The 19,649-nt window shown below is 30.6% G+C and overlaps 1 long non-coding RNA gene across 1 annotated transcript in view; it reads left to right on the top strand.

The window, feature by feature from the left end:
* Window positions 1-19,649, top strand: part of LOC126772647 (uncharacterized) — a 78,871-nt gene that overhangs the window by 29,870 nt on the left and 29,352 nt on the right. Inside the window, exon 3 of the long non-coding RNA XR_007669675.1 lies at window positions 16,533-16,571. This is a non-coding gene — a long non-coding RNA (uncharacterized LOC126772647). The remainder of the gene's footprint in view (window positions 1-16,532; window positions 16,572-19,649) is intronic.

The raw sequence follows: 19,649 nt of genomic DNA on the forward strand, positions 1-19,649 counted from the left end.
ATATCAAACATTTATGAAATTTATTTTAAAATCGAAAAAAAAAATGTTGCGACGTCCCGCAGCTTTCGGTGTGGTTATGAAGAGCCTCCAAGGATTTCGGATAGATGGCGTTACGTTTCACTTAATATGAAATCTCTACCATATAAAGAGGCTTTAAAAAAATATTATTTTTTAGACTTTAAATTTTCGTTAATAGTTCCGATAAATAAATTGAGCTCTTAGAATTTGGCACGCAAAATAATCTTTGTTTTGTTTCATCGTGATTCCGCTTTGAATAAATTTGAATAAATCATTGTCCTAATTTAGATATACACTTAGATAGGCCGCTAGCTAAATACTTAGTTTTTTTTATTTTATTTACGGTAATACGTTACCGTAAATAAAATAAAAAAGTATTATTTCTCTGAGTAGAAAATTTTACTCATTGTGATTAAAATAGATCAGCCCGTTATTTTCGCCATGTTTCTACTAATCTTTACTAATTAATGTTCATTAATTTATTAAATGTTCCTACGACCAGTCTAACTAATTTTAAAATAAATATTAACCTCATCATACTAATCCTAATAAGATAAATAGTTTAACAAGTGTGAAAAAAGTCTTATTGAAACGTGACGAGTCTGACAGTATGATGTTTATGGGACATTAATTGCCTTGTCGTTTTATTTTACTCAACGGTCCTACAAATTATGAGGATGGTTCTAGATCAAACGTTGTTGCATAACCGCGGCCGGCTGGGCGTCCCGACGCCATATTTATACTCACTCACACATACCCATCAACGCATGCGTAGTAAAATTTTCGTCTTATTTGTTGGTAAACACTAGCGACATTATGTTTGGTCGATAATATCACGTCTCTAGGAAATAATAGGGACAGAATAGGCTAGTCAGAAGGCGGTGTCGGACCGAATTCAATTAACATACTTAAGTCGTTTCTAATTAGAATTTGCAAGTATCAAGACAGCTTGTGTACATATTTGAATTAATCAATACTTTATATTGTATAAATATTGGTACCGCTTCAATAACACTTAGTGTTTTTAAGCATTCCAGTACTTATGAGATAAGGAAATTAATATTTTAATAGGCACAATACTGATATATTTAATGTGTGCTTTCTAAAGTCAATAATCTTGCAATGCATTACTTGCCATTCATGAGTATTTAATACAGCTTATTGAACCATGTTTATGAATAAGTATAGCTGAACACCAAATTCGTATGTTTTTATATAGTAGCCAACAACGCGTGGGCCCCAAATTCTTTCACACCTTTTCTAGGTATACCACGGGGCAACATTTCTTCTTATTAAAATTGTTTCGGGTTAGGTAGACACGATTTCCCGAGGGCTGTCTATCTACAAAGTAAGGTTACATTAAATAAGGGTCAAAAAATACCAAGACAGTACTAATTCTAAACTAACGTCGATCGTACTTGAAATTGTTAATAGTATGTGAGGTGGTGTATTGACAAATCATTTGTTTTCATTGTTTTCTTTATTATTTGACTACATTAAGGTCAAATAAAAATAAAAATGACTCAGATAAAGTTATTATCTAATTTATAATAAGCTTATTATTATCATATTATTTATATAAAAACATAAGGAGATAATAATGAAAAATAAAACAATCGCTTAAAAGTGCAATGTTATAATAACGATGAAATGTGTCTGTTATCTGTTTCTTATAAACATTTTTATGAAAACATTAATTTAATATTATTACTTTAATATAAAATTTGTTACTATTACACATTAAACAAATTAAATAATGTTTTAGCACTAAAATATAATGTTTTAAACTCGTTTTTATAAAGTCGACGGGTTATCAAATATTAATGTCAAAACATTAGGTGTATCTATGAATTAAAAAACAATTTTTAATTATTTTTCCATAATTAGATACTCAGCTGACCACAGACAACATATTAATTAAATGTTAAATGTCAAAATAAATGTCATTCCTAATCAAGAAATAGACATAATTTTTATTAGACATCTGCTTTTGTGGGTAGGTAATTATGACATTATTTAGAATACCTACTAACTTATAAGTGTGAAAGTAAGTTTGGTTGTAATTAGGTATTTCATTCACTGTACAGATAACTTAAGGTTATTTCTTTTTAAATTTTTATAGGTTAAAATAAACATATATTTGTAACTTGTTTAATAATTTGTTTGTTATGAAATAATTCGTATACTTTAGGCGTTTGCTACGATTCAATAAAAACAATTTCATGCACATCGCTATCATAACACGTGGCTATTAAGATAGCAACAGCCAAATGTTTAGATTACTACACAATTCTAATGAGAAAATCGTGCAGCACTCATTTATTATGATAAAACACAGCCACAGATAACCCCTCGTGACTTATTGGAGATGCTATTCAAATTTATTATACATTATCACTGATAAGGCATACCTTTTATACTTGTGTAGATAACTCCTATAGTTAATTTGAATTCATATCCTATAGTTAATTTAATTTCAATTGAAATTGTATACAATATTAACAAATAGACGTCAAATATTTTTGCGTAAGGATAAGTTACTTTTGTGATCATTTATTTGTAGTTATTAAAAATTTTATTGATAGATTTATTATTTTTTATTCAATTATTTATATCTGTATGAATTATTTCTATCAGCAGATAGAAAAATGGGCTAGCCTATTGTGAATGTTCACAATCGCCTTTAACATTGGAGCTGTAAGAAGTGGAAATACCTAAAACATTTCTCATACCGCCAATGCGACGCCAACCACACTATCTACACCTACATTCCTTACTTTTTTTAACCTTGAGCCTGTAACTATCCTGATTCACTCCCTTCGAACTTCGTCCATTAGCTTCGTTCGCATTCAAATAAATAATGAACTCATTTATTTAAGATAAATAAAAAGATAATCGCATCAATATATGAAGAGGTTATATAATAATAAAAGCGCTTTATATTTTGTAGAACTTCATATCCTTTTATTTACAAGTTCTACTTTAAAAATGTATTTTCATTCGATTCTAGAAATTTTGTAACATTTCTATTCGTTTCCGATCCTATCCGACCTATCCGTGAGGGGTTATCCCCATTCCTTAAGGGAGCCTTATAACAAAATGCTTCGTTGCATTCACATTTCTGCATGCGAATAACCGTATTTGTGACGTTCGATATTTGAAAATGATTGTCTGATAGCGTTGATGATATTTCTCTGCCATAGATGCTGACGATATTTGATTAGGTAGCTACTGGTTTAGCTTATAGAAACGTGGCTGTAGCGTTAATATACTCGACCCAATAATACATAATAATCCAGATATAACAATTACTCTATATTCAATACGGAGAAAACGAGTAAATTTTCAAGTGAATTAAAAAGTACAATATGACAGACATTACACTTGAAGCTTTTTTTATTTTAGTAATTCATCATTTTGTAATTTACATGGTTGGAAAGAGTACTGATTAAGTACCTACTACTGAGTGTCTTGTGGATTTATCTGCTAGAATCTACATTCCCTACAGATGATAAGGACATTTTATATACCTAATGTTGTAAAATAACGATTCAAAAGTGTTTGTAAGAGCCTGCTTAAAAAAAGTAAGTCGGTAGGTATATTAACTATGTTTAATTTATATCGACGACTTTAATAGTATGGATTATATATAAATATTTTAAATATATTCTTTCTGTTATGTTACTTAATTATTTTATAAAAAGTCTTAAGCATTTAAATAATCTCAATATAGCGTGAGTTAATTTATTAAGTATCCATATATGTATATAATCTTAAGAACCTTTTCAAACCCGACTATTAAATTCGATATATATCAAATACTTTACGAACGGTATTAAAAAATATCACAATTTTACATTAAGCCTGCACTTCGATTGGATAAAAACCGGTACGGTTCGGATACAGTCATGTTCATTATAATATTCATTGTACTTTAAATCTTATACCTACGAATTAGTGATCATTTTTCTGTGTATTCTAATTCCCTATAAGGTAGACGTAGTGCATGAAGTATAAATGTTTATGTACTTTTACAGGGATCTATAATTCTCTAAGGTAGCTAAAATACGCAATAGAAGTATGTAGGTACTAGACGAGAAGGTTGCAAGTATTTATATAAGGAAACCTTTCTAGTAATTAATGTTAGTCTTCAGTTGTTGAGACGGTTAAATGGGTCTGAGTGTTTTAAGTGAAAGAAGTCAGCGATTTTTGTTGTACTACTTTTCAGACACTTGTAAAGTACCTAGATTAAGGTAGGAAATAAGATTCATAACTAGTATAGGGAAAGATTAAGTTATGACTTAAAGTTTCTGCTGATAAATGCCACAATAATAAATATTAAAAGAATGTATACATAACGAATTTCAGAAATATAGCAACATTCGTTGTTTGTCTATTGTTATTTTGCTTAAATTTTAGTTATTGTTTTAAAAACTGCATTTTGATATGCTTAAGATAATCTCATGACACCTAGACCACCTAGAAGTTTACATTTCGAAACAAGCTCTCGTTCTCGGCTACCGTCTCGGCTGTTGAAGGCCATAAACGCCGTTGAGACCACTCGAGTTTTTGAGGAAATATCTCTCAACTAAAATATAAGAGTTAGGAAACTGACTCGTTATCACAAACCAAGTCTTCCGCTGAACTTTCTCTTTTGAGCGTAAAAAGAACGTAAATTAAGTTTTGTACTTCCAGTAAAACATTTAAATGAAGTTATATTCTCTGAAAAGAAAATTTTCTTCTAACGTAAAGTTATATACTCTAAAACAACAACATACCTATTAATATACAAATGCATAAAATAATATATAATTTATTCATCTATCTGTGTAATGTACCCTGGAGTTAATTAGTTGAAAAACAAAACGAGATTAATCACACGCCTCGGATATTAAAAAGGCATGAACGGAATAATCAACTGACATTTTAAAGAGATTATACAAAAACAACTTCGGGGGCATCTGTTCCTATCCACGGTCTGTTATCAAATAAACCTAACTTAGTTTTGCTTCTCGAGAACATCTCTCTAGCCTTTATATCGTAGGGATGAAGACTATATTTATGTAATACGTTCGATACTAAGTTGGGAGCTTCAGTGTTTGGTCGCGTCAATGTTGTTCTGTTCTTTAAATTAATTAAGGCCTCTTGAGACTGCTCTTGGTCGGTAGTCGAGATTAAGCCTATTCGGATCCAATGAAACTGGCAATTTCCTACCAATCATCGTTGTACGACGGTTCAGAAGTTAAATAAATGTCTGTTGAAATAAAGAAAAATATTACTAAAGTTATTGCCGTCGTAGTTTTTGTCGATAGTTAATATTTAACCGTTTATTTATTTGCAAAGTTAAGCATCAGCTTTCAGGCTTAATAAAATACTAACAAACTTAAACAGCTTTAAGTTCTTGAAAGCAATCTTGTAAACTGTAAATTAGGCTTAAAGCTACATGTAGGTAGTTATTAAGTTCCGTAAGTCAGTGCAGGTATCTTTTATCTGTCATAAAGTAACAATTTTATTACAAATTCATTTACGATACCCGCGCATAAATTGTCAGGAATATTTGTTGTTATACAACGTCCACTCACTCAACAAAATAAGACAATCTCGCCACATAAGATAAATACATACCGATACGTTAATTCGATACGTATTATAAAAATTGCGAATTTATTTCGAATATGGCATTATCCCTGTACATAAAATGTGTGTTCGTATGTCCATGTGTCAAGCAGGTGGTCCTGAAACAGCTCATGAGATTAGTATCGAATAATTTCCGTTTCACGCTGTGAGCCTTTTAGCGAAATTTTATACTGCAATGCATTTAAATGCAAGATTATAAGATGGCTTTTATTGAATGTTACCTAATAAGATTTCATTAGTTATATGCCGAAAAGTCACCTTAAGCAGAACATTATGGAATAATAAATGTACCTATTAATTTAAACGAAGTACATATATGTATATGTATATGTATATATATATATATATATATATATATATATATATATATTAGATTAGAAAGTGTTAGTACTATTTTAATTCATTTAAAAAATAAAATAGGTATTGCTTTAAACCTTCAAAAAACAGAACTATGATGAATAATTTCTAAATATAATATGCACATATGGTATTTACAACCCTTCAATGAGCTATGTTTTAAAACAAATATTTTTACATCTTAAACATGATTTATCTTTCAAATAGCTCCTAACTGAACACGGCCATTTTGAAGTTGTATTCCATTAGCGATCGAGTTAAAACATGGTGCCGAGTGCACCGAACCCCATTTCAATATTCGATACAAGCGACCAGTATTACAGGATCCCAAAAGTTTCACGTGTTACTTCTGTTATGTTGAAAATCCCTTTATATGAGAGGGGTGAGGAAGCTCTTGTTATAGAGGATATATCGGCGCCCAGCCCTTGAGAGTGGGGACGCAACGGTACCAAGCAAGGGCTTGTCGACATTCATCATGCATTTTATGGCGAAGGCTTGAAAGCTCACCGATTACATGCAAGTTTTCATCAAGACCTGTTAGCATATTTTCGAATTACAATGACTGTATTTAAATTAAACATCGATATAAATTCAATGTGATTTCAATCACAAAATTTAACCAAATAAATTAGCATTAAAAATTTGTTTTACTTTACGAAGTGAAGTGTTTTTAATTGAAACAATAATCAATCAATAAGTACATAAACAACTTTAGTACTTAAACGCTTATGATAAAATACTGTCCATTAATAATACGATAATGTTAAAAGAGAATTAATGTTTATGATTGAAAAGATAAAAGATGTATGTAAAGTACATTTTTGTCATTCATAATTACATTGCGCATAAAACTAAATCATTTGATAAGATTGGGTCCGTAAAAAATATAAAATTATATTTTACAACATTAAATGTTTCTTAATTCCGGTTATTTCGCACGCCAGCTAACCGCCGATCTGTGAAATTGGACCATTTATAAACTTCATAGTCATTTAGCCATCGTGGAATTTAGTGTTATCAAACTTCCACACTTAATACCACGACCTTTGAAACAAGAGCTTATCTTTTGTTATATCAGAAACGAATTTAATCACGCAAAATATTGGTCGTGAAAACCTTCCCACAACTTACATACCTATATATTGTAGCCCAAATAATGTCATATATTATCCCAATCGAAATGCAACGCACTGACATGTTTATATTTTTGGATGCTAAATTAAACTCAACAACTGTGTGCTTAAGATTTCGATTAGATTGATATATAAGCCTGTATTGCATTTATGATTACAAAAGTTCATTGATCTGCTATTTTGGTAAAGACCCCTGTTCATTTTTAGAATAGTCTATTTGCATCTTTCTTTGAGTATTATCTAAACACGATTCATGGGTAAAAAAATATGTTTACATTTGCATTTAAACTCTGTCCTGCTTTAAATATATGGTAATGGAAATCTGTTCATGTGCGGTAGGTAAAGGCCGTGAGTCATCGTTCAACAAAGAAATGATGTTGGAATGAAAATATATTTCTTATTTTTTATATTGCCATGTAACATTCTTTCGTTGGTATTATAATAAATATTATTTACGATATCATACTCCTACAGGCTCCATTTGGCTGTTGAAAATTGACGAATTCCACTAAACCAGTGGAATCAACGCTTTATTGTAGCGAAAAGAAAAGACGACGAGATAATAACACATGTAATAACAGAATATGTCGTTCTGAGCAACGTGTCACGCCTTGATATGTTATATTTGACACGCCAATCGACACGTTCCACAAATATTTTGCTACAGACTCGGCAAATACACGGTAAATAGTATACTCTAGTGGCGTAGAACAAACGCTGGCGCATTACGAGAAAACAAATTGTGCACGTCGATATGATATTACGTGTCGTTTGCACCCATCGCCTTTTGTTGTTCGTTCTGTATCACGTTCAAGACTTATAAGGTTAACTTGTAATAAAAAAATACCTATTTCATTTTCAAATCTTGGTAGACTAGCCTAAGTATGATAATATTTATCTTGTAACTTTTGGCTGAAATGCCTTGCCTTTCATTGGTATCATTGTTACAAATAAATATAGTTAAAGTAATTATGAATTTCGAATACAAACCATGTCTTCGTTTTCGGGACACCGCTGTTACCGCAGCAATAAATCAATGAATAGTTATAAAAGAAAGCAATTAAGATCACGTTGAAGACAAAAAGATACATAATCACAATATGAACAAACCACCTTCACTATTTCACCTGTAATTTTAAACTGATGCGCTCATCCAAGTTCTACAATTGTCGCAATGCGGAAGGGTTCGGTGGTTTTTTGTTTATGCTCTATATTTTTATGGTCGCACTAAAAGTGCAAACAAAAAGTAAAAACGGCCTTCAATACAACAATAAACTCTCAATTTCTTTATAAATGTATGACAATAGGCAGAAACAGAAGAACGGGGTGAGGTGTTTTTTGATATGCCGAACGAAACAATGGATACTTGCGTAACTTTTGTTAAGATGAAAAATATTAGTTTTAGGAGTCAATTTGCGTTGCATGTGCCAGTCGGTTTAAGGAAACAGTGCAATACTAAACAAAAAGTGCGGGTTGGAAAAAACAGAACATCTAAGTTTGAAATAAAATCATATCTGTGGAAATGATTGTGATATTTTTAAAAATTTCGCGAATAATATTATTTTCAGGTAAGCGTCGTATATCGGTTATAAATACTGTTAAATAAAAATAAAAGTGTAACAAGGTTTATTTTAAACATATTCATTGTGTTTTCTCAATTCGTGATAGGACTGTTATATGTACAAGGACGCATAGCTATTGATATTAGCTGCATGTACGGTGCCATGAGAACTAGTTATTTTCAATGTTTTTGTGAGAACTCGTGGTTGAACCATTAATGGTTTTCGTGACAAACGCATTCTGCTTCAATTATTTCTGTGACGTTTTGTGTAGTTGTAAATAAAAAAAATTATATATTAATTAATAAAAAAATTCTAATATCAGTCCGTCACATTATCTCGGACTAAAACGTTGTTAGATACTGAAATATTAAATATATTTATATTTTTGCATATTAGTTGTTATGTGCTAAGTGATTATAAAACTGAATATTATAAAAAAAAATTGAAGATATAAGTAGCAAACAAATTAACAATGAAATGATGATATGACTTGATAAAAAGTAGGTAAACATAAGTATAACATGGTAATGAATATGATACGTGAAATTAAAGCGCGGCCGAGTGAAAAAAAATAATATAAGGCTTATCTTTAAAAAAACTAATTTTGAACTATTGTAATCTAGAAAGGTTATTTTTGTAATGTTTAAATTTGTAAACCTTTAAACTCAAGCGATATTAAAGAAAAAATGCTAAGAGAAATTATTAACAAATTAATCTAGTCCCCCTTTGTAATAAACTACATCATATGAATTAATCATAACCATTCAAATAAATTACAATACTATTTAAATTACGAAAAATTTTGACATTTAAATCGTGATTCAAATTAAAGTAATCGTCATTCACAAAGATAAAACAATACATTTTAAAACCGTTAAAATAATTAAAATATAGAACAAGTAATTCCGTCTCGGATTGAATGAATAAAAAATTTGTATCATACCGAGTTAACACTCTAAAACAGTTGATTCCTGCATAATAATTGTTCATTATTATGTCTTTGAATTTTATCTTAAGGCAAATCAAACATATTTGCATATTTAATTACACATGTAATTTATAAAAATAAAATGTTTTCACGTACGGTTTTGCTTGCGGGAGCATTGAATAGAGTATATACATATCTGTTAATACGGAATATATTCGTGTATTATTCGTGGTAGGTTTATAATTGTTTTTAATTGCAATGATAAAGAGTTTTAACCGTTTTAAGTAGGTTTCTCATGTTACACAAACGAACAGACGTTCCTATGTATTTATTTTACCATATATTTGCGGATATTATTAGGTAATCAAATAACATTTTTACCGACATAGACAGTTCCGCTATAAATATATTACACAATTTTATGGAAGATATTACATTTTATAACAATGTCATAATTTCACATTAACAATTTAATTATTACCGTAAACTTTTCAATTCATTATGAATACACGAACATACTTAAGGTAAAAAATTTATTGTAGATCTGTCAGATAACCTTATACATTAAAAATTATGCCTGTATTCTATATTTCGTCGTCTATGTTCGTATTCACATCGTTCATCAGATTGTGTTGAAATTTGTTTAAAGGTTTTTGGCATAATATCACGCGATCCGTAACAGATTAGTTAAAAAAAGCCAAGATTTATTGCGATAAAAGGTTAAAATTTAGCTTTAAAATAAACGTGTATAAATATTTTGCATATAATATTAAATTATTTTATTTGTAAGTTAATGTCTTAGAAACATTTATGCTTACAAATAAATATAAAACCACAACAACACGCAAATTTTGTTTCAATAAATATTCAGTGAATAGAATAAGTTTAGCGACCTTTAGTTCTATTCTAATTATATTAAATAATTGAAAATGTTATAATATTATAATATTAAATAGCTATTATAAACATTTGACGTACCATACTTGTTTGACAAATGTTTAATTTATTCAATCGAGTTCACTTTTACTGATCTTATTTGTTTTATAACCAAAAGGTTTGCGCAAACGACTTGCAGTCTCCACATGAGTATATACTAAGTATTGCGTACCCAATGATAAAATATTATAGGTACATGCAAATTGTATGCAGGTATTTTATTTCCCTTTCGTGTCCTGCCTAAATAAGTGACTCGTGAATACCAACCTTTATCTCTTCTATATAAAATAGATGCTTCGAGATCATTCGACTGATTACCATGAAAATTGGCTTACATATGTATATTAAATTGGAGACGGTATATATACTTTACATTTTTATATAACTCGCCGCTATATGGCGATCAGCAGGTGAAAGCATCTAGCGTTTAACATGAGTTGATACGTCTATAGGAACAACGTCTACCAAGTTTTGTTATTCGTTTACATTGGAAGACTCTAAATAGCTATTGCAACTTTACGATATATTGATCATTCAGCTCGTCAATCAGAAAAGTTTTTATATAAAACTTCATTTGTGATACCTACAGTTTCTTATGTAACCTTTTCCGTAGTTACCGAAGTTTATTACTCAATGTTTTCTACTTCAGAACTAACCAATCTAATTGTACAGCACATTATTGGAAGTCTAGTCTTCTGACAACAAAAGCGATATTATAATATAAATAAATAACAGGATTAAAGGTTGCCTTTGAATATGTAATCTAAATCGGATATTCGTAACTGATGCTTTTGCATAATTTATTAAGTGTAAATTATCCTACTTAAAATGTGGGAATTATCTATAAAGGATGTCGGGATTTCCTTAGGTCATAGTCCTTTACCCATAATAGATAAATAAAAAATGCTTATAGATAGCACAAACAAAACTTATGTAATTAATTGGTATTCTTTATTCATCAGTCGGTTTTAATGAGCTCAAAAAGGTTATATTTTCACTTTGATAGGGAAGTATTATACTTACAAAGAAATATTAAACAAATATGCATTATATATATTCATTTAATACAAATTAGTTCTTATAATTTTATCTAAGATTGCTATATTGTGACTATTCTTAATCTACTTATTTTGTGGTCATACAGATATTATTTAGACGCCTACACATTTAGCACCGAAGTATGTGAAAATATTACGAAGTACTATTTATCACAAGTGTCAATGACATTTAATTATTACAGTACTACATTACTATTCTGTAAGAACTCACTTTTTAATTCACTCGTGAAATGTTTTGACTTAGTTACGCTATACAGTGATGTGCTTGTTTGATACTTAGAAACGTTATAATTCTGGAAACCAAACTCATATGTGACTTTGTGACATTTCACATTTTGTTGTTACAGAATATCTCAACTTCACGTTTTCAACGACTTTAGAAATAGTATAGGTCTATGACAGCATAAACTCTGCATAATCGCGAGTTTCGATATGTATCTTCCGTTCCGAATTCATGAGTATTTAGGAAGCGCAAATATGTGCTTAAATAGTGAACTGTGGCTAGTGTTTCAATAATGTTTTTCTAATATAATATTATGAAGATGTATTAATATTATGAAAAGTAATAATGCAATCATTATGGATCTTTCATATTACAAAGGCTATATAATTGTAGCTACATATGTTTCATGAGGACTGCCTCGTTGGTCTAGTGGCTTGATGTAAGGCCGCAGACCCGGAGGTCCTGGGTTCAATTCCCAGGTCGTGCCAATAAAAAGTTATTGGGTTTTTCTGTCAGAAAATTCTTAGTAGCAGCCCGGAGTCTGGAAGTTGGACGTGTGTACACTCCCGTCCATTCGGAAAGCACGTAAAGCCGTTCGTCCTGCGCCTGAACTCTTTCCGGTCGTGTCGGATTGCCGTCCCATCTGATTATGAGAGTTAGGGAATACAGAGTGCTCCTGTGTTTGCGCATACACTTGTGCACTATAATATCTCCTGCGTAGTTGGCTAATCTTTCTTGAGATTGGCCGCCGTGGCCGAAATCGGTCTGGAGGACATTATTATTATATGTTTCATATTTTTTGAGTTTAGCTTATTAAACAACGCCGGAGAGAAAATTGTTCGTATGGGCGTTTTTGATAAACCTATGTAAATGCCGCGAAAACTATTGAAGATATATGAAAGTAAGATCTATGAAAGATAGGGATGTAACTATATTTAAAAAAAATGGCAAACTGAGCGATAATTTTAGTTCAATTTATTTGTCACATAAAATTAAACGTCTCTAGTGTTAGTACCTACGAAATCATGATTACTTATTAATGACCTAAAGCAATGAAAGGGTTTAAAACAATTTGTTCTTAAATTAATACCTACATATTGTTTCTTGTTAAAATATAGAGAAAATGTACATGAACATATTTTAAGCGTTTCATTTGTTAGCAACGACATTAATTACTTTTTTAACATAAAAAATCCATGCGACAAAGAAGTTCCTAGTTATAGTAGCCGTAACGAGGAACTGGCTGCTAGCCAAGCGTCAGTTCATCTAAATTTTAATATAGAAACATGGCGGTATTAACGTTTCTTCTTGCTCTATTTTCGATGCTTAGAGCTCCTTTGTTTTCAACTGAACTCAACAAGCAAGTCTTTCAAAAAGAAAGTAACCTCGTTAACGGCTCGTACCGATATAATAATCGTAAAATGGTAATACTTAATAATGTTTTACGCTGTGTTTAGGAGCCAGTTTGTTATAATAATATTTTATTTGCATGTAAGCTATTTTTTTAATATTACAAATATTTTCGAAGATTAGCTATAGAATGCATAATTCGTATCTAATATACTTACATATATATAGTTATGTTTAGATAACCATTTTATTATATTATAAGAACATGTTTTTTTTTTCGATGAGTAGTAACCTTAATGTTTCATGTGTTTTTTGTTATACCATTTTAAGGAAAAAAAATATACCTTCAATGCATATAGGTTACCTTACGTAATTCTTTTCCAACAGTTCGTAGGTATTTCTTATTTGCTAAATACATTTGCTTTTCTCTTTTTTAAATTTGCTACAAAATTTAAATTTAAAAATTACTTTTTAAACCGAGAGACGATAAAATCTCAGGGACTTCCCTCGCCGAATTAGATCATTAGTTCACCCTTTGCATCGCGCTTTCAATCCCAGAGGTGCTCGTTGGCGAAATGGTTCCTATTTACTTTGGCTCAGCTCGAGCATACGAATTGTTCGTTCCTGACGAGAAACGAGGTGCATTTCCTGCATCCTGCCTTTTACTGTAGCGTCGGCAAAAGAGTTACTAAAATCGTTCGTAAAATATGATATAAAATTTTCCTTTACTTTCGTCGTTTCTTCAAAGTTCTTCGACTGACGTAGGTAATATATTTTTAACGATATCACACATAAATACAATATCTAATATATTTAGGTATACATACCTATATATTTTGATTACAAAGGTAATTCTATGTACTTAGACGTACAATACATACATTACATAGAAATGTTTAACAAAAAAATTGCATGTAACGTTAACGTATTTCCGATTCCTACATGTAATATACCTAAAAGTGGTTTAATGAAATCCTAAATAGGGATGATGATATGTTAACCATTAAACTTTTGATCTGATCATTTTACTTTTATTTTATTGTACAACCTGCAAAAAAACATATAAAATATGAGGAAAACATTATGCGCAAAGGCGGTCTTATCGTTTAAAATATCTCACAGAGAACTTTAGTTATAGGAAATTTGGTGAGAAACCAAGCTATTGTAATACAATACCTACTCATTTAGAAATTTAAAATAACATAATAAGCTTTATATTTATATCCCGTAAATACAGTATATTGAATAATTTGTATTATTTTAAATATGAGTAATTATAGTACGTATTCAGAAATATTTAGAAATAGCTTATTTAAATATATACTGTTTAAAAATAAGCATATGTAGATCTAACGATTAACAATTTTTTTAAATCATTAAAATGTTCATGTACGATATTAAGAATATATTTATTTATTTTTTGAATACACTAATTATAAAATTATGCAATGACAACATGTCATTCTAAATCCAATTAGGGATTATTTTAATTACGTATACAAATGCTCCTTTAACAGGATCTTTTCAAAGAAAAAAAAATTAACGCCAATAATAAGATCATACTGTTCGAACGAATATGCTATTTGTACTTTATTAGCTATCGTTACAGAGGCACTCAGTGCTTGCAATCTTGGCACCCCATCTTGTAAAATAAAAACATGTATCGACTCAGCTAAAAATTTTCGACGCAAACAAGAGACCAAAATGAATGTGTAATTTTATAGAGGCGCCGTCCGACGCGAAACACATCATGGTTTTCCGTCACATAATATTGAAGATTTTATTAATACATTTAAAAAGTTTTCGGAAGATACGTAATGCAGAAACGGTGTTAATATTGCATTTTATGCATTGAACCTCCGATCGGTTGATTAAGAATTAAATACCTTCGGATTCCTTGTTGTATCAGGTTTTGGGAAAAAATATGCTTATGTGGGCAGTTATTTATGCCGCTTAATGAAGGTTGGCTCGGATTTCATTTAACTTCGTATTCGAGAGTAGTTACTAAATGGGATCATTTTATGTAACAAAGGATTACCCGAAACCTTATACATGTAGGTAGGTATAAACTCATCGTTTACAAGTGCCGTAATACACAAATGAATGTAGAAATTAATTGTTCTATTATATAGGTAGATACCTGGCCATAATAAGGCTCATAATTTAAATTGAAAATCATTCCCATGTAGTAGGTATACCATAATCTTTTACTAGATTCGTGGAAATGATAGAGAAAAATAGTCTTGCAATTTTCTATCGAAAACTCCCCGCCCTACCAAATATACATCCGAACCCCAAGCGAAAACATAAGATAATAACAAAAATATTTACCGAAGCTCGAAGGAAATAAAAAGATGTCCCTTAATGCGGGCCCAGATGTATTGGACCTATTATTTGTTCCCAGGACGTTACCTTACTAAGGAAATATGAATGCAAATACTACTTTCCCGAGGAAAGAGCATTTCGCTGGCACGATTTGCTCTGCCTTTATCCAATATGTAAATACCTGAGGGAGCGATATATAAAATATAGATAAGTAACTTCTACTTCGGGGCAAAGGTTATCTAAAGCCTACATTTGTGAGATATACCTAGTGTATATTCATTAATATAATAATTTAAAGTATTTCCTACCTTATAATATTTACCTAAATTTGATTGAAGGCAAGTATTATAAATAAAGAATTAGAAATGGAAAGTTACAGCGTATCAAATGAGACATGAGTCAGTCCGCGGCGTACGTTACGATCTCATATTAAACACGTCAGAGATTACGCCACGATCGTAAAATTCGTCCGTCCATTGAGCAAAACAATAAAACGCGATTTGGATCAAACGGTGTCACTAGCCTGACAAGTTCAAGTGTGCTATTAAGTTGCACAACAAGCAATAAACACTTGAAATAAAAACGTAAATATTCACTTGTCGTAAAGGCGGTATCATTTATAATAATAGCGTGTGCACGCAGTTTTATACGACGGTTATTTTTATAGGCATCGGTTGGGTCGTAAAAACAGTAGACTAGAGGCAGACGGGTTTTACGGTGTGAAGCGCTGGTGACGGATCGGCCCAGGTGATGAGACGCGGTTACGACTTTGGATTGAAACATACTGCACCGCACAATACAAGGACACCGGGGCGTATGCTTACGTACCTACATGTGCCTAACACTACATGCTTAAACATGCATATGTCACGAACACATTCTGGACACACATGACGCTTCGATTCTTCGAAATTCGTTACTTTAGTACGTTCTTCGCTTGCTTTATACCAAATATTATTTAGCATCTTCGATAATTTTTCGTTAAATTATAATATTTTGTTACAGATTCAAGGACTATGGTTGACAACGCCAGTGCATATTAAGGTAAGCCTTTTTTTAATTTATTAAATTTTAAAATAAGAACATTCGCTACATAAAATTTATGGATCATCTAACTAGATAGTGTAAGTCAAACATTGGGAGCGTGCTGTAGTGATATTGCGTACAATGTCAATTATAATAAAAACTCATTTGTTAATAATGAAAAAAAAGACACATCACTTTTATTGATCTGTTTTTATTACCATTTTAACCTTATTGTTAAGAAATAAATCTTCGTTAATTATAACGAACCTTGTGATACGGTAAATTATTACTAATATAATAATTTCTCTTTATAAAATAGCAACATTAACAATGTGATATAGCAATAATAAAATTCAATTAAACAAAACGATAATAGATATAAACGTTAAACTGGACCCAATCATCGATAAAAAGCGTTTGATTGAACGATAGTAATAACAATTATGAAACTATGCTTACATTGTAATAAACATAAAACGTAATTGCTATATTCGGTCAAAACAATATCGCGTGACGGTAGATTGTCAGTTAAGTGAGTAATATGAAGTAGTTTGTTTGCAATTACAAATTGATGCTTTCACACTCCATTCGGCTTTAATTATTTGTAGGTTAAATTTATTTCAGTCACGAATTTGCTCTTGTTTCTCACGATTTAGTTAGACTTATGAATTTTTATTGAATTGTGATTGTTTTTTTTCCTGTATAAATGTAGTACCTACCTACCTATGTATGTATATTACTTCAATTCTTTCTAAGTATGGGTAGATATTTGTTTAATATGTATTTTTAACAGTTTCCATCCCTAGTTAAGTAGGTATAGGAATAATTATTATTTTCAAAAGAATATCGGTAAGTATTTAAAAATATAGGAAATCTATAGAATTTTCAGTAGAAAATCAGAAAGAGATACTGTTTCGGTAGTTTTCATAAGTTTTTTAAAAGTAGATATTAGACGTGTAAATATACATAGGTAAAATATGTATATACCTACATTTTTTTTTTTTTTTTTTTTTTTTTTTTTTTTTTTTTTTTTTTTTTTTTTTTTTTTTTTTTCAGCCTTTTGACGTCCACTGCTGGACGAAAGCCTCCCCCATAGAACGCTAACCATCCACCGATCTTGGGCAGTACATTACAGTACATTACCTACATTACACACCTATTAAGAGCGATATATAGGTAGAAATATAACTTGGATTTTCTAAAAAAAATTCTACATTAATAAATCACCAAAACTATGTAGAGCTTCAATCCATTTAGCGCCATCTTGCCTTTGTCAATGTGAACAGATGTCAGCGAAAATATAATAAGGGTCAGTAGCCGCAGGCGAGCGTCTTCCGACCGTGCAGATAATGAGCTTGCCAAACCACGCGTTTCCTTTTCAATTTAAATTATAGCACCAATATCATAGGAATTTCACTCTTAAAACCTAATAAATATTGTTATGTAATAAATAGACATATTTACTTAAGCAACTGTGCAGAACTTAGGTATAATTCATATAATTGTTCAATAAACTTACATTATAAAGGAAAATCTATATATTCAGGTAATCTACTTAAATCTTTTCGCTACCGAAGCCGATATTGATCCTTCAGATATTGCATTACTAAAATATTACAAAAAGCAATACCTTTACCTATCTAAAATAAGATTTATTTTTAATCCACGAACGGCACATGATTTTGAACATTTACTTATAGTTTATTCATAGAACAAAGTTATTGCTCTTTTGGACATTGTACTTAAACAGGTAAGTCTATAATTCTGTCTACGTTCTAGCAATTTCCATAAATATGTTCACAGCCTACGTAGGTACATATTCAATTTACAAGCACACATTTATATTTAATGGTGTGTTTGGACAGACAGAACATAAGTTATTGCTTCCGACAATTACAAATCGGTTTTTGAATTTAATAATTACATAATACGTTTATTTCTTTTAATTAAATTAAAATACATCTGGTCGTTTTTAAATTCAATTGTCAGGCTGTTTTCATATATATGCTATTATAGGTAGAATTTTTATAATTTAAATTGCTTCGATTATATAAATAAAAAATAAAACTGTCATTTTTAATATATTTTAAAATTAATTATAAGTATGTTTATCGTATCACTTAGTAAAACTAATTTTACGACACGAGTTATATCATCGCAGGTGAAATAAAAAATTGAAAAAATATTTAAAAATAATTACGTAAGTTTCTATTTTAAAAACTTCGATTAACTATAGGTACCTAATAACTACACCAATGAGTTCAATAATAAATTAGATTGGTCTACGTAAACTTTAAATGTAAAAAAAAAGGTTTAACAAAATATTCGGTTCGTAAAAGTAGATAGGTATTTTAAAATCGCGTATAAAATCGAACGGCTTTTGACGAGTTTTAATGTTCAACAGATTCGAATGTTTTTATTACAGCCCCGCACGCGTCGCTCGTAAACCAATGGTCACCTGTTTTATGGTTATATTGAGGTAGGATGGTGTTAATAGATATTTAAATACACTAATATTAGCCATTAATTAGGTCGTTTGTAGTGCCACTCTATCTTTGGTAAAGTTCAATGACATAGGTGGATGTAAATTTGAATTTTTACTTATTCGCTCGAAGTATAATTATGGAAATATCTACTGCTTATACGGTTTTCTTCTTTCGTAGTCAGCATAAGCATTATTTGGAGCTCTGTTAATATGTATTTTTCTAATACTGAATGTCAACGCCAATCCTAAGTAATATAGACGATGAATAAGCCTACTTAACCCAGATATTTGGCACGTATTTCACTAGAAATATTGGAAAGAAAACAAAACTCAGCAGATTTCTTAAAATACACGCAGCTCGAACCTATGACGCCATGATCCATAACTCAAATGAGTGCATACGTCAGGAATATAAAGGAGGATCTTAAGCTACGCCCCGCCTAAAATAGCATGGCCGACGGTTCTCAGAACTCTTTCTTTCTTTCTATTGGTACGATCTGCAAGTATCAACTAACATATCTTTTTTTCACCAATCAGCGAGAAGATGATATTCAAAACCTCATTCGATAGATAAGTTGTGACATATAGCTTTCTCTTTCTTTAATCACGCG

The sequence above is a fragment of the Nymphalis io genome, chromosome 13 (genome assembly GCF_905147045.1).
Source record: "Nymphalis io chromosome 13, ilAglIoxx1.1, whole genome shotgun sequence".
In the NCBI taxonomy this organism is placed as follows: domain Eukaryota; kingdom Metazoa; phylum Arthropoda; class Insecta; order Lepidoptera; family Nymphalidae; genus Nymphalis; species Nymphalis io.